This window comes from Rhinatrema bivittatum, chromosome 8 (assembly GCF_901001135.1).
Source record: "Rhinatrema bivittatum chromosome 8, aRhiBiv1.1, whole genome shotgun sequence".
Taxonomy (NCBI): domain Eukaryota; kingdom Metazoa; phylum Chordata; class Amphibia; order Gymnophiona; family Rhinatrematidae; genus Rhinatrema; species Rhinatrema bivittatum.
Window position 1 is genome coordinate 274,161,066 of NC_042622.1, and position 22,004 is coordinate 274,183,069.

Sequence of the window (22,004 nt, forward strand, 5' to 3'; positions counted from 1 at the left end):
TTTGGGAGTGTATTTATTCTGTTTTGTTGTGTCTTTACTGGCTTCCTGTGAGTTTTAGACCCAGAATTAAGATTCTTTGCCTGACATTTAAGGCGTTTCATGGATCTGGGCCTGGATGTTTAATTGATAGGCTCTGTAAATAAGTGCCAAGTCCCCCCCCCTTGAGGTCTGCTAGTGGCTTTCTTGCTATCTCTTCCTTCAGGTAAGAAATAAGGGCTTGTTAAAATTCAATCACAGGCATTTACATGTGCAGTTCCACCTTTATGGAATTCCCTTCCTGAAGGCTTGTGTAGCGGGGACCCTCAGGGTGTGCTAAATCCGAGGGCCTATACAGTTCCCAGGGCTCTCTCTTCCTTCCCAGGATCATACTTCTCTACTTTAGCTCCTTGGATGCTGGGTTCACCCGGCGGGGAAGAGGTTGACACCTCCGGGGCCTCTGGTGCAATGGTAGGCGACACAACTCAGTCCAACTTCATACTCATGGGTCAGTGGGTACTCGCAGTAACTGATCTTCTCGTATGGCTAATGCACTCTTGAAGGAATCACGGAAGCAGTTAGAGGTGCTCAACTGAAACCAACTTCACTTCAACTTAAAAAGGATGATCCAGAAAAGTACTGCAAAAATCATAACCAGGAAAGCAATGGTTTCTTTGCCCACAGTGCTGCATTTGTTAGCCACGTTCCTACCTCTAACTGACTCAGTCGCCATGGTCTCCATTATCCCCACAGAGACTGGGACGATTGACCTCAACCAATAACAAATCAGAAATGGGAGGGGGGGGGGGGGGGTGAAGAACCAAAACCTTCAAATTCTCAAAAAATAGCTGTCTCAAAATATTTCTCTAAACCGTCCTTTCAAAAATCAGCAGCTTTACCCCCTGTTCACTGGCCATGGGTAAAAGCAGCCAATCTCCAGTGTCCACAGCAAGGGAAAACTGATCTCACTGCAAAATCTCCAAAAACGTATTCCCCAAAATTCTCACCCCTTGCTGTTTACTGGGCGCAAAGGTGAAAATCAGAAACCCAGCCCTTCACGACCAGGAATTTGCCTGTCCTTCAGGATCTGGCTCATAGGATCTCAACAGCAAAACTCTTTTCTTCAAAAGTCTCCAAAAATCCAGACTCCTAAAAACTCCTTTCAAAACTCGCTCCTTTCCACCGCCTCTTGGCCAACCTTCTGTAGCAGAAGAAGAGACCCCTCTGGATCAGTCTGCAGAGCCAACACATGATACCATGTTTCCTTGCACGCATGTAGCAGTGGTGGCACAGCACGAAGGGCCTGGGTCTTTGAATGAAGCAGCTGGGAGTTACTGAGCAAACAAAAAATGCCAACGTTGAAGAGTTTACCGGTGACAACATTTGTGGGGCAGCAGGGCAGGTCCATATCACCGTCTCCTCCAACATCCAGTCCACTGCCAAGGAAGAATGACTGGGTGGTTATGACCAAAGCAGTGATAGAAGAGACAAAAAAAAACCCCTACAGTTTTTGCCTTAAAAGCCTGCCTTTAAGATGTATAGGATTTCATTAAAATTTTCTATTATGCTTTCTTTTGAAAGGACATTTTCTGTCCCAAGATGCAATATGTTATAGATTTTCCAAATTGCTCTGCTGTTATTAAACTAACCTTCACCTCCGTTTTCCACTTGTTTATTAAACTGCTATAATCCCTAAACAGTCTCATTGGTTCAGCACTGAGACCGCGAATCTGTCTAGATCATCTAATGATAAATACTATTAAGGTCTTCCCTCACTGTGTAGCCTTGTAAGTGCTTCCTATCCAAGGATTATACAATGCCTAAATAGTAAGAAGGCAGTACAATTCTTATTACTTAAATTTAAATTCCTGACTATGGTCCTGGAACGTTTTAAACCTGACCTTGTTAAGAAACCACAGGTTTAAATCTTTTTAAAAATACAAGGGCAATGCCCCGTGCCAGCTGATGACTTGAATACAAAACTACCAGAAGCCAAGTGGAGCTGCTGATGCAGTATCCTCTGTCTGGTAGGGTATAATCTGAATCTATGAGCATTTTCATAATCTGGTTATTAAAACAACTGCTCTCAGAAACTAACAGAGGTTAAGAGCGCAAAATCTAGCACTGTAATCCAAGAGAAGTTCCACATCAAGGGTTTAAGACTGCCACTGCCCCAGGCTCTCTCTGCAATGTACAGAAGGCTCCTCTCTCTCTCACTAGACTTTTGAAACACAGATGAAAACTAGTCATTTGCCGGCATCTAACTTCCCCTTTAAACTTTGTTTAAACAAACAACCAGAGAGACTATTATCTGAGAAAATTCAAGTCAATATTGCAGAAATGAACTGTGATTCACACTGTGATGGAAGAGATGATTTCATCTTTCCATTTAAACTTCCACGGGATTTAAGTGGATATAGGTAAATGGTCAGGCACTTCTCTATGCTGGTTCAGAAAAGTGAATTTCAATCTCTACAGATAAGAGCCTGGGTTTTTGGTTTCCAAAATACCAACCAATAATTACAATTCTGATTAAACTAATGCCCCACTGAATTAACTCTACAGGCTGAGTCCCTACCTAGCATCAACTATAGTAGCTTAGACATTCCTTTTTATCTAGTCAATCCCGAAAGCTGCTAGATAGATAACTTTGCTTTCAGTACAGTCAATTTATTCATAGAAAAGGCAGTGCAAAGTTGCCGCATAGGCACTCACATACACAGCCACAGAGCAGGAACAGTGAAATCAGCAGTAGTGTCTGCTTCCTTCACACGCACACTGCTCTGTCTATGTGAATTAATCCTGCTCTGGAGGGACCACCTCTAGGAATAAGAGAGTAATTCAGTCTCAATGCCAGTGCAACCTTTGCTCTCTCTACTGCAATGCCAACAGTGCCAGTCAGTACCAAACTGGGATGATTCATTTTTAACATGAGCACTTGTCTATTGAAAAGCGAATCAAAACCACAAGCTCAACAACTACAGCCAAGATGGCGTCTTGAAGGAGAGAAGCGTTTGATCAACTCTGCGTGGGTTTTTTTCGATTCTTCTTTTTTGGCTGCTTTTTGCAAGCATGCATCACACAAAGCATAAGGGTAAACTGAGAGAAGTAGCCCCAGTTTCCTCCCCAGCTGGCCTGGTTCAGCAGAGAATTGAGGGCTTTTTCAACGCTGACCCCGGCCAAACTCCAGGCATAAGAACATACCATACTCGGTCAGACCAAGGGTCCATCAAGCCCAGCATCCTGTTTCCAACAGTGGCCAATCCAGGCCATAAGAACCTGGCAAGTACCCAAAAACTAAGTCTATTCCATGTTACCGTTGCTAGTAATAGCAGTGGCTATTTTCTAAGTCAACTTAATTAGTAGCAAGTAATGGACTTCTCCTCCAAGAACTTATCCAATCCTTTTTTAAACACAGCTATACTAACTGCACTAACCACATCCTCTGGCAACAAATTCCAGAGTTTAATTGTGCGTTGAGTGAAAAAGAAATTTCTCGATTAGTTTTAAATGTGCCACATGCTAACTTCATTGAATGCCCCCTAGTCCTTCTATTATCCGAAAGAGTAAATAACCGATTCACATCTACCCGTTCTAGAACTCTCATGATTTTAAACACCTCTATCATATCCCCCCTCAGCTGTCTCTTCTCCAAGCTGAAAAGTCCTAACCTCTTTAGTCTTTCCTCATAGGGGAGCTGTTCCATTCCCCTTATCATTTTGGTCGCCCTTCTCTGTACCTTCTGCATCGCAACTATATCTTTTTTGAGATGAGGCGACCAGAATTGTACACAGTATTCAAGGTGCGGTCTTCACCATGGAGCGATACAGAGGCATTATGACATTTTCCGTTTTATTCACCATTCCCTTTCTAATAATTCCCAACATTCTGTTTGCTTGACTGCTGCAGCACACTGCACCGACGATTTCAATGTGTTATCCACTATGACACCTAGATCTCTTTCTTGGGTTGTAGCACCTAATATGGAACCCATATGGATAACATATGGATAACATATGGATAACCCATATGGATAACATATGGAACCCAACATTGTGGCACATATTAGGTGCCAAAGGCAGGAGTTAATTTCGGCCAGCACCGGCAAAGTGTACAGAAAAGAAGAAAAAAAAACAGCTTTTCTGTACACCCTCCGACTTAATATCATAGCGTTATTAAGTTGGAGGCCCCAAAAATTAAAAAAAAGTTAAAATTAAAAAAAATTAAATAAATAAAAAATCTGCCCGCGGCCCGCAGGTTGGAAGACGGAGGCTCAATTTTGACGGCGTCCGTTTTCTGAACCTGTGGCTGACAGCGGGTTTGAGAACCGATGCCGGTAAAATTGAGCGTCGGCTGTCAAACCCGCTGACAGCCGCCGCTTCTGTCAAAAAGGAGGCGCTAGGGACGCGCTAGTGTCCCTAGCACCTCCTTTTACAGTGGGCCCTCATTTTTATATTTTTTGTTTCTGAATCGCACACCCAGGGGAGTGGCCTGGGCGTGCACGGGAGAGCGGGCGCTCGCCGGCTCCCCGCGGGTTTTTCTGTATCGGCCCACAAATCATTTATAAATATATTGAAAAGTAAGGGTCCCAGGAAATCCCTGAGGCACTCCACTGCCCACTCCCTTCCACTGAGAAAATTGTCCATTTAATCCTACTCTCTTTTTCCTGTCTTTTAGCCAGTTTGTAATCCACGAAAGGACATCGCCTCCTATCCCATGACTTTTTAGTTTTCTTGGAAGCCTCTCATGAGGAACTTTGTCAAATGCTTTCTGAAAATCCAAATATATTACATCTACCGGTTCACCTTTATCCACATGTTTATTAACCCCTTCAAAAAAGTGAAGCAGATTTGCGAGGCAAGACTTGCCTTGGGTAAAGCCATGCTGACTTTGTTCCATTAAACCATGTCTTTCTATATGTTCTGTGATTTTGATATTTAGAATAGTTTCCACTATTTTTCCCAGCAAGATGGCCGCTCACCGAGAAACACGCCAAAGCCTTTCTCGTCGGTTTCCTAAGATTTTGTTCTTCCTTCAGAGCCTATTGCTGTGCCGGTTGTAATAATGCCTCACACTAAACGAAAGGCAAGACTTAGAGGAACCGTTTCTAATATTCCATTACCTTTACCGTCACAACGGAGTATCAAGGAGTGCTTTGGAGCATCCCCCAATTATTGCTCCCGATGTAATGGCTGCTGTGGAGAGGGACCTTGAGCGGGGCCTCCCTTTACAGGTTGAAGAGATCTCCTTAAGCCCGGGAGCGCCAGTGATACCTTCTCCTCCGAAGTCTGGCCTCTTAGAGCCAATCGTTAACCCTGAAGAGCCCCCAGAGAGCCCACTAGAGCAAGGAATGCAGCGAGGCGCAGAGGGAGGATTTGTGTCCCCGCCGGTAACAGCACTTGGATTATAGGCAGCAGTGAAGACCCCTGTGAATAGGGAGTTTGGAACATTCTCTTCTATGCCTGTGGACTCAAACTTTCCGCTTTCACTTGGACTCAGCGAGGCTTGCTCTCGGGGTGGTGGAGATGACCTAAGGGCCCAGGTTGGTAAAATTAAAATTACTAAACCTGCCACTATTACCTTAGAAGTGTTGTGGAATGCATTAGTCAGTCTGGAAACTTCAATCTCCACACTGACTGGAGTAGTGGTGGAGACTAACAACTCTCTCAAATTGAATTCTAGTGCTTTGATAAATCAAGAGGAGAAAATATCAGGTATAGATTCTCGACTTAATATGGTGGAAAAAATACAGCAGCATTTATCTCAGTCTGAAGTGGTGCATTCCAAAATGTTTGAGAATATTGAGAATGTTTTACGTTCTTTAAACTTGAGGGTACTTAATTTCCCCATAGTTAAAAGGATGGCTCCAGTTGAACTTTTTAAGAACTACATCTCACAAATTTTGAAGATTCCGGATACTTGCATGCCAGTAATTACCAAGGCGTATTTTTTGCCTCAAGTCCAGCCTCAAGCTCAACCTGAACATTTTCTCCTGTATTAATAGTGAACTTGACTGATTTTCTTCAAAATTCTCAAGAGATGAAAATTACACAAAGAGGGACGTTGCTAGTAACATTTGCTTTTTCATCGGATAGAGATTATGTTTAAAGATTCTTCTTCCGATCACGTTCCCTATTATTCTATGGGCAAAAGATATAGGTTTACCCAGATCTTACTAGGCTTACTCAGATTTGTCCGAAAAAATTTCTTTCATTGAGTCAAGAAGTACAATCCAAGCGGGGTCATTTCATGTTATGGTATCCTTGCAAATGTTTAGTAAGGTATAATAATGCCAATTATATATTTTTTGAACCTGACCAACTTAGGCCACTATTGGATGCTCCACCTTAGAACCCAGCATATAGATAATGTAACTGGGGATTTTCAGTGTTTTCCTATTATATTGCTAGTGTCCGCTCGATTTTCTTTTGCTCCCCCTATTTTTCCTGAATTAAATATGGGTTTGTATATTTGTTTCTACAATGATCAGTTAGATCCTCATCTTGTTTTTCTTTTTCCTTTGTTAAATCTGTATAGCCTCAATTTTTGATGCAAGATGCTTCTTGTAAATTTTGTGAAATTGCATTAAAAAAAAAAAAAGACACATAGAAATGATGGCAGAAAAAGACCAAATGGCCCAGCAAGCTCCCACACTTATTTTCCCATACTTATCTGTTTCACCGACCACCAAGTTCAGGGCCCTTGTTGGTAACTGATTCGTTTTCCTGCCACCCCCTGCCATTGATGCAGAGAGTAATGTTGGAGTTGCATCAAAGATGAAGCATAAGGCTTAATGGTTAAGGGTAGTAACCGCCGCATCAAGCACCCGAGGCTTGTTTACCCAGACTACACAGATCAATGCCTTGTCGGATGTTATCTGAATGTAAATCCTCTTTTCCACATGTTCCCCTGCCATTGAAGCAGAGAGCAATACTGTATATGCATTCAAAGTGAAGTATCAGGCTTAATTGGTTTAGGGTAGTAACCGCCGCAATAAGCAAGCTACCCCTATGCTTATTTGTTTACCCAGACTGTGCAGTTCAGTCCTTGTTGGTTGTTGTCTAAATGCAAATCCTCTTTTCCACATTTTTCCTTGCCTTTGAAGCAGAGAGAAATGTTGGAGTTGCATTAACCGTGTGAAGGCTTACTGAGTAAGGGTACTAATCACCAGGTAGTAGCCTCCATGCCAGCATGTCACCCCCATGGCTCTTCTCTTCATTCCCATCCTCTAGCCTTTATGGATCCACAGTGTTTATCCCATGCCCCCTTTGAAATCCTTCACAGTTTTAGTCTTCACCACTTCCTCTGGAAGGGCATTCCAGGCATCCACCACCCTCTCTGTGAAGAAATACTTCCTGACATTGGTTCTGAGTCTTCCTCCCTGGAGTTTCAAATCGTGACCCCTAGTTCTACAGATTTGTTTCCAATGGAAAAGGTTTGTTGTTGTCTTTGGATCATTAAAACCTTTCAAGTATCTGAAGGTCTGTATCATATCACCTCTGCTCCTCCTTTCCTCCAGGGTATACATATTTAGGTTCTTCAATCTCTCCTCATAAGTCATTTTATGAACACCATCTACCTTTTTGTTCACCCTTCTCTGGACCGCCTCCATCCTGTCTCTGTCCCTTTGGAGATATGGTCTCCAGAACTGAACACAATACTCCGGGTGAGGCCTCACCAAGGCCCTGTACAAGGGTATCATCACTTCCCTTTTCTTACTCGATTTTCCTGTCTCTATGCAGCCCAGCATTCTTCTGGCTTTGGCCATCACCTTGTCACATTGTTTCGCAGACTTCAGATCATTAGACACTATCACCCCAAGGTCTCTCTCCTGCTCCATGCACATCAGCCCTTCACCCCCCATCAAATACAGTTTTTTTCGGATTTCCACACCCCATATGCATGACTCTGCACTTCCTGGCACTGAATCTCAGCTGCCATATCTTTGACCACTCTTCCAGCTTCCTTAAATCCTGTCTCATTCTCTCCACTCCTTCCAGCGTGTCCACTCTGTTGCAGATCTTAGTATCATCCGCAAAAAGACAAACCTTACCTTCTATCCCGTCCGCAATGTCGCTCACAAAGATATTGAACAGGATCGGTCCCAACATTGATCCTTGCGGCACTCCGCTTAACACCACTCTCTCTTCAGAGTAGGTTAATTTATCATCACACATTGACTTCTGTCCGTCAACCAGTTTGCAATCCAGGCCACTACCTTAGCACTCACTCCTAAGCTTCTCATTTTATTCACAAGCCTCCTGTGTAGGACCGTATCAAAAGCCTTGCTGAAATCCAAGTAGATGACATTGAGCTCTCTTCCTCGATCCAATTCACTAGTCACCCAATCAAAAAAGTCAATCAGATTTGTCTGACAGGATCTTCCCCTGGTGAATCCATGCTGCCTCTGGTCCAGCAATTCTCCAGACTGTAGATAGTTCACTATTCTTTCTTTCAGCAGCGACTCCATTACTTTTCCCACCACTGAGGTGAGGCTAACCGGTCTGTAGTTACCAGCCTCTTCTCTGCTCCCACTCTTGTGAAGCGGGACCTCCACTGCTCTTCTCCAATCACTCGGCACCACTCCCGTTTCTAGGGATCTATTGAATAGGTCACACAGCGGACCTGCCAGCACATCTCTGAGCTCCCTCAGTATCCTGGGATGAACCTCATCAGGCCCCATGGCTTCGTCCACTTTCAGTTTCTCCAGCTCTTCCCATACATTTTCTACTGTAAATGAAGTTTCGTCTACTCCCCTCCCCTCCAGTTTCTTGATAACTAGCAACGGTCCTTCTCCAGGGTCCTCTTTAGTGAACACCGAACTGACGTATTTGTTTAATATTTTTGCCATTTCTTCGTCTCTCTCTACACATTGATCCTTTTCACCTTTCAATTTCACTATACCACTTTGGACTTTTCTCCTTTCTCTGATGTATCTGAAAAATGTTTTGTCACTTCGCTTTACCTCTTTGGCAATCCTTTCTTCTTTCTTGATCACTTTCTTCATCTCCCTCAGTTCCACCAGATATTCTTCCTTGTGATCCTCTCTTTGGGATCCTTTATACTTCTTAAACGCTGTTCTTTTAGCTTTTATCAGCCACCTCCTTTGAGAACCAGATAGGTTTCATTTTTCTCTTGCTTTTCTTTACTTTTCTAACATATAGATTAGTTGTCCTGATCTATTGATGTTTGTTTTTGGTCAAATTATTATTATAATCAATAAAGAGAAAATTATTTTAAAAAAAACAAAATAGAAAACTACACGCTCGTTTCATGAAAGCCACCACGTGGGTTCGGATGGCCACGACATTGAGTTCCACGCTCCTGATGTGGATCTGATGCGATGACCTAGAGGTGACTGTGCGCCCCTTTTCTAAGCCCTTCAGCCGTCCGATGTCCTCGGCATGGTTTTACTAGTCCCTTTTTGAAGTTTCATTTGACCCCCCCCCCACCCTACTTGGATTCCCACCAGGGCACTGGTCCATGGGAAACATTTCTCACACGACCTCTGCAGGAGTGGGAGTAGGAGCGGAGAAACTTCTGCACAGAACTGCAGACAGGAATTTGGGTGGGTGATGGGAAATTCCAGAAGAGCCACAATACATTTTAAAATGCACTGGAACATAAGGTTTTGCATGGACACAGGGTGCCCTACCCCCTTCTAAAATTCCATTCAAGACGCCGGCAGGCGTGGTTTTCTTTTAGGGCAGCTCCTGTATCAGTACAACAAAGCCGGGACACAGCTAATCAGTTTTCAAGACACACAGAGCACTGCAGAGCTCAGATCCACTGCTAGTTCAAGCAGAGGATAGAAAATGCATTCATTTATAAATATGGACTGGTTTCTAGCAAGTGACCACAAACCCGGGCGTGTTCCAGGGAAAGAGGACACGTCTTGCCTGCATTTCCTCCCTGGAGCCTGGGGGAGGGAGGGAGGGTGGCAGAGTGGGCTGAAGAAAGTACCTCAAGAGCTGAAATAGTTACACACTCAACTCTTCCATGCCTCCTCATTGCGCACACGCGCACACACACACACACACACACACACACACACACACCTGCTTGAAAATATCTGAACATTTGCTCTTAATTGCTTAAAAGCTTTGGCTGCTTTTCTGCTGAGGCTGTTTGTATGGTTTTGTAAGGTTGCCACCTCCCCCCAGGTCAACCCGGAGATACTAATCCAGTCCTGCTTTGCCCCATTGCTTGTAGGGAATCGTAGTTCCGATTTGCCTGCAAAATGTGTTGTAGGAAAGGAGAGGTGGTTAGCGCTCCCCTTGATAAACATGGAAGAGGTCCCCGAGGCCTTCGCAACACGCATACGGTTAAGGCATCTAAACATGCAGGAAGCGCATCTCCACACGTCCAAGAGGACAAAACCAGGACCGAATCAGCCTCTTCCAGCTGACCTGGGTAAGGTGGCGACACTAAGAATATGCAACGTCAGGGATGGTCCAAATCCGGACACTCTCTTTTGCTTTTCCAACTTGTGGTGGGATAAATTACTGCAAGCACTGCACCTTTTAAATAATGTGCCGCCATTTAGACGGGATCTGACAACATTTTTATTTTCTGCTGTGCAGTCAGGGAAATCTGCTCTCTTTGTGCACCTGTTTTACACCATTACTGATACTGCTGCTATGAAATGAGTTCATTTTATTGCTGGGGGGGGGGGGGGGGGGGGGGTATTACATGGTTATGTATTTAGAGCTCCTGAAAATCAGATCTATTTTCAGCCCTCAAAGACTGGCGTTCAATATCCCTGGTCTACAGCGACTGGGCTCTCTGCTCCCTAACTTTTGTGTGTGTGTCTCGGCAGCGGAGCAGCAGGGGCAGTGCGGTGCAGGTTAGGGCTCGGGAACGTCGCCTGAGCTGCATGTGGGTCTCAGCACTGGGATTCATGGGGCGCTGCTACAAGTTTGGAGTGAGATGCATTGGCAGGGCTGTGTGTGGGAGTCTCAGAGGTGGAATTGCAGTGGAGCAGCAGGGGCAGTGCGCTGCAGGTTAGGGCTCGGGCACGTCGCCTGAGCTGCATGTGGGTCTCAGCACTGGGATTCATGGGGCGCTGCTACAAGTTTGGAGTGAGATGCATTGGCAGGGCTGTGTGTGGGAGTCTCAGAGGTGGAATTGCAGTGGAGCAGCAGGGGCAGTGCGCTGCAGGTTAGGGCTCGGGCACGTCACCTGAGCTGCGTGTGGGTCTCAGCACTGGGATTCATGGGGCGCTGCTACAGGTCTGGAGTGAGATGCACTGGCAGGGCTGTGTGTGGGAGTCTCAGAGGTGGAATTGCAGTGGGAGCTGCAGGGGCAGTGCGCTGCAGGTTAGGGCTGGGGAACATCGCCTGAGCTGCATGTGGGTCTCAGCACTGGGATTCATGGGGCGCTGCTACAAGTTTGTAGTGAGATGCATTGGCAGGGCTGTCTGTGGGAGTCTCGGAGGTGGAATTGCAGTGGGAGCTGCAGGGGCAGTGCGCTGCAGGTTAGGGCTGGGGAATGTCGCCTGAGCTGCGTGTGGGTCTCAGCACTGGGATTCATGGGGCACTGCTACAAGTTTGGAGTGAGATGCATTGGCAGGGCTGTGTGTGGGAGTCTCAGAGGTGGAATTGCAGTGGGAGCTGCAGGGGTAGTGCGCTGCAGGTTAGGGCTCGGGCACGTCACCTGAGCTGCGTGTGGGTCTCAGCACTGGGATTCATGGGGCGCTGCTACAAGTTTGGAGTGAGATGCACTGGCAGGGCTGTGTGTGGGAGTCTCAGAGGTGGAATTGCAGTGGGAGCTGCAGGGGTAGTGCGCTGCAGGTTAGGGCTCGGGCACGTCACCTGAGCTGCGTGTGGGTCTCAGCACTGGGATTCATGGGGCGCTGCTACAGGTCTGGAGTGAAATGCACTGGCAGGGCTGTGTGTGGGAGTCTCAGAGGTGGAATTGCAGTGGGACCGCAGGGGCAGTGCGCTGCAGGTTAGGGCTCGGGCGCGTCGCCTGAGCTGCGTGTGGGTCTCAGCACTGGGATTCATGGGGCGCTGCTACAAGTCTGGAGTGAGATGCATTGGCAGGGCCGTGTGTGGGAGTCTCAGGGGTGGAATTGCAGTGGAAGCAGCAGGGGCAGTGCGCTGCAGGTTAGGGCTCGGGCGCGTCGCCTGAGCTGCGTGTGGGTCTCAGCACTGGGATTCATGGGGCGCTGCTACGAGTTTGGAGTGAGATGCATTGGCAGGGCTGTGTGTGGGAGTCTCAGAGGTGGAATTGCAGTGGGAGCTGCAGGGGCAGGGCTCGGGCATGTTGCTTGAGCTGCGTGTGGGTCTCAGCACTGGGATTCATGGGGCGCTGCTACAGGTTTGGAGTGAGATGCATTGGCAGGGCTGTGTGTGGGAGTCTCAGAGGTGGAATTGCAGTGCTGTAGGGGCAGTGCGCTGCAGGTTAGGGCTCGGGAACGTCGCCTGAGCTGCGTGTGGGTCTCAGCACTGGGATTCATGGGGCGCTGCTACAAGTTTGGAGTGAGATGCATTGGCAGGGCTGTGTGTGGGATTCTCAGCGGTGGAGCTGCAGGTCGGGAGCGAGGTGCACCAGCAGAGCTTTGTATGTGGGAGAGGCTGGTTCTGGACTAGCAGTGGATATTGAAGGTCAGGATTAAGTTACACTGGCAGAGCTCTGTGTAATGCAACTTTGCAGCATGATGACAATAAATGATTACAAATAACAAAATGCTTCAGTGACCGATTACGGCTTGCGGCCCATTGAGTGGCGAGAGGCTGCAGAGTGAAACTTTGAGGCAATCATTGATGATATTGTCATCTGCTAGCATATAAGTTGTTTATTATATAGAATTTTCAGTATATGGGATTTGTATCCTTTTTCCTCTCTTTTTGCTGTATTGAACAACATAGTAAATGACAGCAGATAAAGACGTTAATGGTCCATGCAGTCTGCCCAGCAAGGTGTTTAGGATTGTAACGGTCACTCTGTGCAGGTTACCCTCTCGTCTTCTTGCTCAGGGTTGTAACTGCTGCTCCTTGCAGAAATGTTACCACAGGTTCTCCCATTGCTTTATTTCTAACCTCTTCCCACTAGGGATCCTTTGTGTTCACACCATGCCAGGCGTCCACCACCCTTTCAGTGAAAAAATATTTCCTGACATTGTTCCTGAGTCTACTGCCCACCCTCCCGTGGAGCTGCGTATCTCCACTCCTAGCTCTACAGCTTCCTTTCCTTTGGAAACTGATTCTTGTGCATTATTAATACCGTTCAGGTATTTAAAAATCTGTCTCATATTTCCCTGTGTGTGTGTGTTTGGGGGCTGAGGGCTCAGTGCTTGAATAGCAGGGGGTGCTGTTGGCCAGGACTGGGCTGCATTGGGAGAGCCCTGTGCGAGGGTCTCAGGACTGGGATAAGCAGAGAGGGTAACTGCAAAGCAGGAGTGAGATGCACGGGCAGAGCAGTAAGACCTTCATTCTGGAGCAGAACAAATAATAATAATAATATTTGGACAGCTATTCTGCTGCACAAGCGGATGATGGACCCACCTGGAACAGCTTTGCATCACAGCAAGCTCAGGGAGATCCCGATAGACAGAGACTGACGGCTGAATATCTGGGAATATTTTCCCCCCAGTGCGTGTGTGTGTGTGTGTGTGCGAGATGCGTGGTTCACTTGCACGACTCGGCCTCCTTCCCTCCCAGCCCTGGGCTCTGCATTCCTTGGCAGTCCCTGAGCATCTGATAGCTCAAGTCCAGAGACTTGCTGTGAGCTCAAAGTATGAGCTGCCAAGATTCCTACATCTTGCTTTGTCACTGCCAAGGCGAGAGAGAGATCCAAGGAAAGTCCTTTGCAGGAGGAGCAAGTAGCTGCGGCCTTTAGTACCACCTCCGCAGACAGCATGAAACCGGCGTGGTGATATATCGTTTATATATACACACACACACGCACGCACGCACAGTGTAAAAACAGTTCCATTACACTCCCGCTGCTGACTGCATGTCTGTCATGAATACAAACCTTCTCTGTGCCAGTTGTGCTTCAGACAACAAACCCTTACAATCTTTTTCAGTGCTGCAAGGGCAGTTTGTTACTGCTTGACAGAGTAACCGCGAGTGCAGCTCTGCTGGTGCTGGACCAGTGTCACCCAGCTCAAGAGAGACTGAGGCAGAGGGAATATACACTCGGTCCCCAGCACTTAACTTGGGGGCTATTGTGAGGTCAGCTCCCTTTTTCACTGGGCTAGTGGCAGACCCTGTGTCACTGAGGACATCCAAATCCTGCTTTTAGCTCTCTCCCCCTCACACACATGCAGATATAATTCTGATTTTTACCACTAAAAACAGGATTCCATCACCCTACGTGACCCAGAGGCTTCTGATGACTCTTGCTCCTCTCCTTTGATCTGCTCGGCTCCTCGTTTGCCCTGTAAATGCCCTTTCCTGTTGCCTCATGTGTTCTGCAGTACTTCCGAGGTCTCCGGCATCTCTGGCAGCAGAGAATTTGGCCCCAGGTCATTAGATCAAGATGAACCAGTCTCAGTTTTAGCCTTGCTGTGTATACAATTGGGTGGGGAGCCTGTAAAACCAGCGCTGGCCATCTCGTAACCCTATCAGAGGCGTCTGAATCGCTGAACAAACTTACATCACGGGCCACCCCCAGCATCAACCCACAGAGCGGTGCACTCACAACGAAAGAGAGAGCTTTTTTTTTTTTTTTACGTTTTCTTTTTTGGGGCTTCAGAGCTTTTAGTTTTTGTTTAAAAATAAAGTGAAAAGCCGTCCCTGTCTTGGCGCTCTTTTTACGCACGAGGAACGTCAGGCTGCACACCCCAGTAGGTTTCTGGCGGTTAATGCTCTCACCCTTTAGAGTTCCGTGCTCAAAACGTATTTTTAGCCAAAGGAAAAACAAAAAGTTTCTAAGCGCCCTTCGGATCGAGATGGGTGGAGAGTGGCTCCTGAAAATATTACTCACTCCGCTCCGGCAGGATCTGTGGCAGGGCAGCAGATAAAAGGAGGAAGACGAGAAGGGGCCTTGCAGCCTTGCATCTGCCAAGCAGGCTGAGATTTAGCAATAGGGCAAAGGCCTCATAGGGAACTGCCTAGCACCCCAAATTACGAAGGCGCCAAATATCCAGGCCAATGTGTTTGCTTTAGGGCCCATGAGCCAGTGCAGCTTCAAAGGGGGCACTGCCGTCGCCCTCTGCCTATGGGTACCAACTCTTACATCCGGCCTGCTGCCAAGGAGCGGCCTCGCAGATAGAGCAAGGGAGTGATAAACCGGGGAAAAAAAAATCGGGTTTCAAATAACCCTTCCCTACCCCAGCCCCTCCCAACCGACGCTCTGGGAGACCTTGGACAAGTCGCTTTATCCCTCTCATTCACACTGCAAGCTCCTTGGGGTAGGGAATTATTGCAATACTAATACTGATTGTGGTGAAAAACAGAGCTTGCCAAATACGTCCCGGTGACTCCCACGGTCAGTTGGGTTCTCAGGATATATCCGCAAGGAACATGCATGAGATAAATTTGCATATAATGGGCCTCCCGATGTATGCACGTTCATTTCAAGCATATTTATTGCCTATGTCTCAAATAATGACTGGCTGTAGTCGCCAGGGGACAGGGGGTTGAGAAGTCCCTGTTGCAAGCTGTCTTTTGCATTAGTTGGAAAAGCAGGCAGAAAAGAAATTACAAAGAGTCTACATTTCTGTTTCTTCAAAATAGCAACTCATCTGTTTCCTGCCATAGTCAGGGCTAGTAAAAGCTTCTTTAATACACATAAAGCCCACTTCTCCACAACGAGGACATACAATTCAGAAAGGAAAGGCGCCACGCTGACAGTTTTTCCTGTAAGAGGCGCATTAAGAGTCTAGCACTGACCCACTCGCACGTGGCAGGACACCGCCGGACCCACTGAGCCAGCAGCCGCATCTGCTCTCCCTCCTGGCAAGGACCTTAGGCTCCTCGACGCCTGCACCAAAAGGGGTTCCAGAACGGGCACACGACTCTTACCTGCTGGGGGCATCCTGGGGTCACTTGCACACTGAAATTAATCGTGCATCACTGCCAGTGGCCTCGTAGGAAGAATGACGCTCTGCCCTGTGTGTGTGCTGTGCAGAAGAGTGACCGAGCAGGGCCGTGGGGGGGGGGGGGGGGGGGGGGGGGTTATTACAGCCGGTGCCGGCCCCCACAGAACCTTGGAGCCATGTGGCTACAGATTTTACCTGCAACCTCCCTCCCTCCCTCCCTCCCTCGAGTGGCCACGCCACCATGTGGGCGATTGTGGACAGATTTTCTAAAATGGCACGTGATGTTCCTCTCACAGGACTCCCAACTACGCCCGAGCTAGTCAAACTCTTTTCTCAGCACATTTTCTGACCTCACGGACTTCCTCGCCACATTCTCTCGGACCAGGGAGTCCAGTTCACCACCAGGTACTGGAGAGGCCTGTGGCAGAAGTTCGAGATACTTTTAGATTTTTACCTCTGCCTACCATTCCCAAAGCAATGGCCAAACCAAGCGAATCAACCAGAGCTTTTTACACTCTTATGTGAACCAGAGACAAGTAAACTGGGCTTCCTTGGGTTGAATTTGCCTACAATAACCATGGCAACTGCTCCACCAGTTCCTTGCCTTCATCGTCCTCATACATCACTCGCATACCCCAAGACCTGTTCCTACACCCGATACTTGCCTGGCCTCCAGCCTGGTAGGGAAGAGCTCCAGGATCTGTGGATGAAGACTCACCAGCTGATTGAGCAGCTTCATCTATGTGCTAAAGCCCAAGCTGACAAGAAATAGCACCTGTACCTGTTTTCCAGCCTATTACCTTGGTCTGGCTTAGTACCAAGAATCTGAGGCTTAAGATGTCATCCACAAAATTTGCACCCTAATTCATGGTGCCTTTCCCAATCGAGCGGCAACTAGGCCCAGTCACCTATAAATTCAAGCTTCTCGCATCTCTACGGATACACGTCTCTTACGTCTGCTTGTTAAAGCCCGCAAACCTTTCCTGGCCAGGCAGACCACATGCCCAAAAACCTGAACTGACCATGGAAGACGACACTTAGTCTGAGGTGGAAGAAATTCTAGACTCCCACAGGGTCTGGAATAAAATACAGTGCTTCATTGCCTGGAAGACCTACAGGCCTGAGGAGAATACATGGGAGGCTGCCTCTAATCTGCAAGCCCCCAACTTCTGAAAGAATTTCACAGGAAGTTCCACAGCATGCCCAGACCTAAAAGACCGGGAAGGGGATTCTGTTAAGACTCCCACACAGCAGGACACTACTGGACTCAACCGCCATGCCACCATGCTCAGCTCTCTGCTGAGATGCATGTGCATGCATGTGCACATAACCTATGGACACAGGGTCGGGAAACCTTGGATCGGAGCACTTGGATGGCATCGCTCAGCGGGCTACTTAAGCACTGACTCTGCACTGGTTCCTTGCGTCAGCAACAGGTCCCCTGGCGACCTTGTGTCCCAGTGCATGTTGCAGATTGTCTCATGTTCCTTTCTTGTGTCTTGCCTGTTCCTGTCTTGTTTCCTTGTCTCCTTGGTTACCTTCTCTCTGTCTTGTTCTCTGTCCATCCTTCCGGATTCCCTCTCCCTGTCCGTGCCTTGCTTGTCGAGTTAGTCCTGTTCATCTCAGATTGCTTCCCTGGATCCTAACCTTGCTGTTTGCAGAACAGATACTAAAACCCTTCTGGGTTTTAGTATCTGTTCTGCTGACTGCTGCCTGCCATGACCCTTGCCTGGATTGGACACGCACTCTGGTCAGCCCCAGGGACCCACCTGTCCAGCCGGTCGTCATAACCTGAAGGGTAGACGATTGATGTAGGCAGCACTCCAGTTGGTCCCACCTATGGGCTTCTCTGCCAACTGCTGGTGTGGACCTAGTGGGTTCACCCAATAAGCTGCACCAACCACATCACAGTAACAAGGGTCCATTTTCTCCATTACTGTTACAGGGAGTAAGATTGCCACCTAGCCCCAGGTCAACTGAAAGGGCTGATCCAGTCCCAGTTTTGTCCCATTTCATGAAGAAATTTTTGGTTCCCATTTTACTAAGGAAATCAGCGGGGGTGCAGAAAAGGACAGGAAATGCCCTCAGGTCCCAGAACCACGGTTACCACTACTCATCATTCCTATGACACTACTAGATCCAGGGCCCCGATCACCCAGCCCAGCTCCTCCTCTTTCACCATTCCCCCAGCAGCATCTCTGCTCCAGACTCTAAAGCTTAAACATGTGCCCAGAACCCCAAAAGGGATTTGCCATCATATGTGGCTGCACGTTATACCCCCTATCCCACCCCCCACTCATGCAGGTTCCTGAATCAAATGGAAAAATGTTCTAGCCTTGAGATTTTAAATAAAGCTTTAATATACAATCCAGTTGGCAAGAAGGAGTCCGTTTTGTTCATTAGTGATGTCACTGATGACACGTTATTACGTCTCAGTTCAGCATAAGTCCCTCAAAACACCAGCCGTTTACTTTTTGTGCTTGTCTATGGCGTATTTACAGCTCAAAGAAGCTAAGCTGCTCGAGAATCAGAGATAACCCCCCATCCCCCTGCTATGTCAGGGGGGGCTCAGAAATGAAGTGAGACACAATGTCCTTGAAGACATCACTACACAAAAAGATTCTTAAGAGGACAATATTCAAAGTCATTTACCTGGGTAAATAATGATTTGCTGCAAATGACTTAGCTGAAAATAAATTTTCCCTCCCTCTGCCTAGCTAAAAGTACTCATGGGCTGCCATGGTGCATGCACTTTTAAAGAGGATAAAAAGAGATGCCCTGTGGTAAATTTCAAAGTGAAATGATAAGCAATGTTTATCTTCTGAAAATCGACTGCAATGTAAGTGTGCAATGTAAAAATGCCCATGCACATTGCAACACAGTTCAGGCTATTCAAAATTGCATAACCTCACCCCAGCCCCAAAACGTTTTGCTGCAGGGCCATTTAACTTTCACAACACACGGGGTTGGAGGGGAGGAGCGGCAGGGGCCTGCAGCCCAAATAGCCAGCCCCCTCCCCTTTTAGAATAGAGGCCCTGTTTAAATAGAAGGCAAATCCGTCCCTACCTTGTGACCTTGGCGCGTAGCTGGCAGATCCACGAGGTGAGGCCGTGGTAAAGGCAAGCACCCAGGTCAGAAGGCCGCAGACCGTTTCCATGGCTACCGACGCCAGGCTCAGTGCACGGACTCTTGTACCAGGCCAGCCGGTTCTGCCCCCACATTTCTCTCTTTAGGCCAACGGCTTTACAGTGAGAGGAGTTCCCTCGGGTGTCTGGCAGGCATCAGACGGTCTTTTCTCCCTCTCTCTTTCAGGAAGTAAGTCGTCCTGGTGGTAATTTAAACGCTGCTGAAGTAATGGTTTCACCGTGTGCTATAATTACTTTATGGGATGGCCGCTAAGAAAGGAAATAAAAAAAAAAAAAGTGAAACAGAATGGCTGAGTCAAGGGATTCACTTCAAAGGTTTCTCTCTTCTTCCATCAGACTATATGTATGAACCAAACTGTCCCCCGCATTAAGGATGAAAATGGGCCACGTTTTCACAGCTCTGTTCCTTAAATCAGTTCTTCTTAGTTCAATGGACATCCATTGGAGAATCTGATTTTCCTCATTGGAGATTTTGGATACTGGCACCTCCCCCCTACCCCACTTATTGATGCTCCTTATCCATAGTTGTATTGACTCACTGCACCTCACCCTCCATTAAGCTTCCCATTCAGTGTTTTGAATAAAGGGACCGGAGGCCAGATTATCCCTTACTCGCAACAAGCAAAAATCAGATCACTTGAAATGAAATGGACTTTGTCAGGTTTCAAACTAGGAGAGCGTTGGTCCTGCCATCCCACATCTATGCTGCAGATGTGCAGGAAATTTGGCTCTTGGCCTTTCCAACATGCTAACTCACTAAGGAGAGGGTCTGAGGATGTCTCTCTCTCAGCCAGGAACGTGAACCACTCTAGTTATACATAGGCTAGTTTAAGAAAGCTGGTTCAAATAAGGGGAAAACATTTAAAAAAACACACCCCAAAGCCAGAGAAACAAACCTGACATTTTACTCAAGTAGTTTGAAACCTCATGTCTTATCTTAGTTCTACTAAAAAGAGTGAAATTTCAAACTGCAAGGCTGAAATGCTCCCGAAGCATAAAATTGTGAAAAGGACCCACGAAAGTGAACATTTCAATCCAAATATATAAATTTACCATATATTAAATGTGAGACTTAATTTAGATGACCCTCATATAGACAGACGCTGTTTACACTCATAGATAAGAGTGTTGACTGTCTACAGCTGGATGCATCTACTTATTATAATCACAGGTCATCGCTACAAATTCTATTTTTGTTATTTGTTATTTTTCTTATTTACACTTAAAATCACATATCTTGCTTGGACTTGCTTGTCCTCCAAATCAAATTTTTGCTGCCCGAAAATGGTCCAGTGTTTCGACTATCTGCATCAGGGGCATGGAAGTTGATGAAATTGGTATCAGTCTCCACAATAACTGACTAAAAACAGCAGCATAAGATTACTCACCTCTCGAGCTCGAGCTAAAAATCCCGTTTCGACTCCACACCTCAAATAGACCGGTTAGAGTGGCCTATAAAGAAACCCTTCACACACACCCACCCCCCCACCAAATCCACAATTCACACCTCCACTAGGAAACGGGCCTTCTCCACAGCTGGACCATCTCTGTGGAACGTCATACCTCCAGACCTACGCCAGGAACACTGCCCGCTGACCTTTAAGAAAAAACTTAAGACCTGGCTGTTCAAACAAGCCTATCCTTAAGCTTACAAATGTTATGTTAACATCAGCAAGTCTCATTGTAGTTAACGAATAAGTATATCATTGATGTAACCATTATCACTTTTTGATCCTTCCTTCACTCCCTACTTTCCTCTATCTTCCAAACTCTTGTAACCCCTTTTCTGCAACTTACCTCCCCTTTCTTAAACGATTAAGTTATTGTTAATCCACCCTTGTTCGATGTAAACCGATGTGATATGACTTGTGTCATGAACGTCGGTATAGAAAAGAATTAAATAAATAAGGATTTCTCTAAATATAACAAAGTGTATCAACAAAGCTGTGCATGCGTTCTTCTATAAATGTCTTTTTTAGGATCACAACAATTACTTGTTAAAGACTCTCGCTCAATCTGACAGTGTCTCATCTGGCTCTATTCCCATCTGGCTCTTCCTCCAAGCATACCCTCAATCATCATCATCTCCTACTAACACCCTAACCCTACCATCATCCCTCACCAACACCCTCCCACAGGACCTACACCCAACACCCACCCCCTCTAAGGAAATACAAACCTAAAAAAATGTTACTTAGTACAACCGCACACATTTCCCCCACCTCAATTATTGTTATTGCGCTTACACAATTCTGTATATAAGCTTTGTACATATCAATTGTTCCTCAAATCTCTGTATATATCTTTTCCTTATGTATCCTCTCTCACCCTCCCCCCGCCCCCTCCTTTGTCTCGTCTACCCCTACCCCTCCCTCCCCTATTTATCTAGTTATTTGCCTTGTTACTGCGTTTATGTTACACACTGTTCCTTGTAAAGGCTTTGCCTATATATCCTTTGGTTGTAAGTTATCTGTAAACCGGCACGATGTGCAAACAGTTGTCGGTATATAAAATAAAATAAAATAAATAAAATAAATAAATAAGTGTCTCTGCGCAATACCGTAGCCATTTTTAAATACAAAAAAGTGTAAGGCAGTCAGGATGTAGGAGAACGCAACTGTGACTTCATAATGTTCTAAAATATAATCTATTAAACATGGTATACCAATCAATTTCTTCATTGAGTCCATATAGAGTTGAGATCAAATATGAATTTCTGTTCTTGATAGTTAAAAACCGCAGCTATATCCCCACCTCTTTTTGGAATATGTACGACCTGTAATGCAGTCCATTGGAAGTCTGCAAATGTGTGCTGAAACTTCAAACAATGTTTGACCACTGGAGCATTCAGTGTCCTTGTGTTAATATGGCTGCAATGTTCTCTTAGACGA

The 22,004-nt window shown here is 46.5% G+C and overlaps 1 non-coding gene across 1 annotated transcript; it reads left to right on the forward strand.

Moving 5' to 3' along the window:
• Positions 1–10,218: 10,218 nt before the first annotated feature.
• LOC115098392 lies at positions 10,219–10,343 on the forward strand. Its single transcript, XR_003858490.1, has one exon. It is a non-coding gene; the product is annotated as a U6atac minor spliceosomal RNA (small nuclear RNA).
• Positions 10,344–22,004: the final 11,661 nt, after the last annotated feature.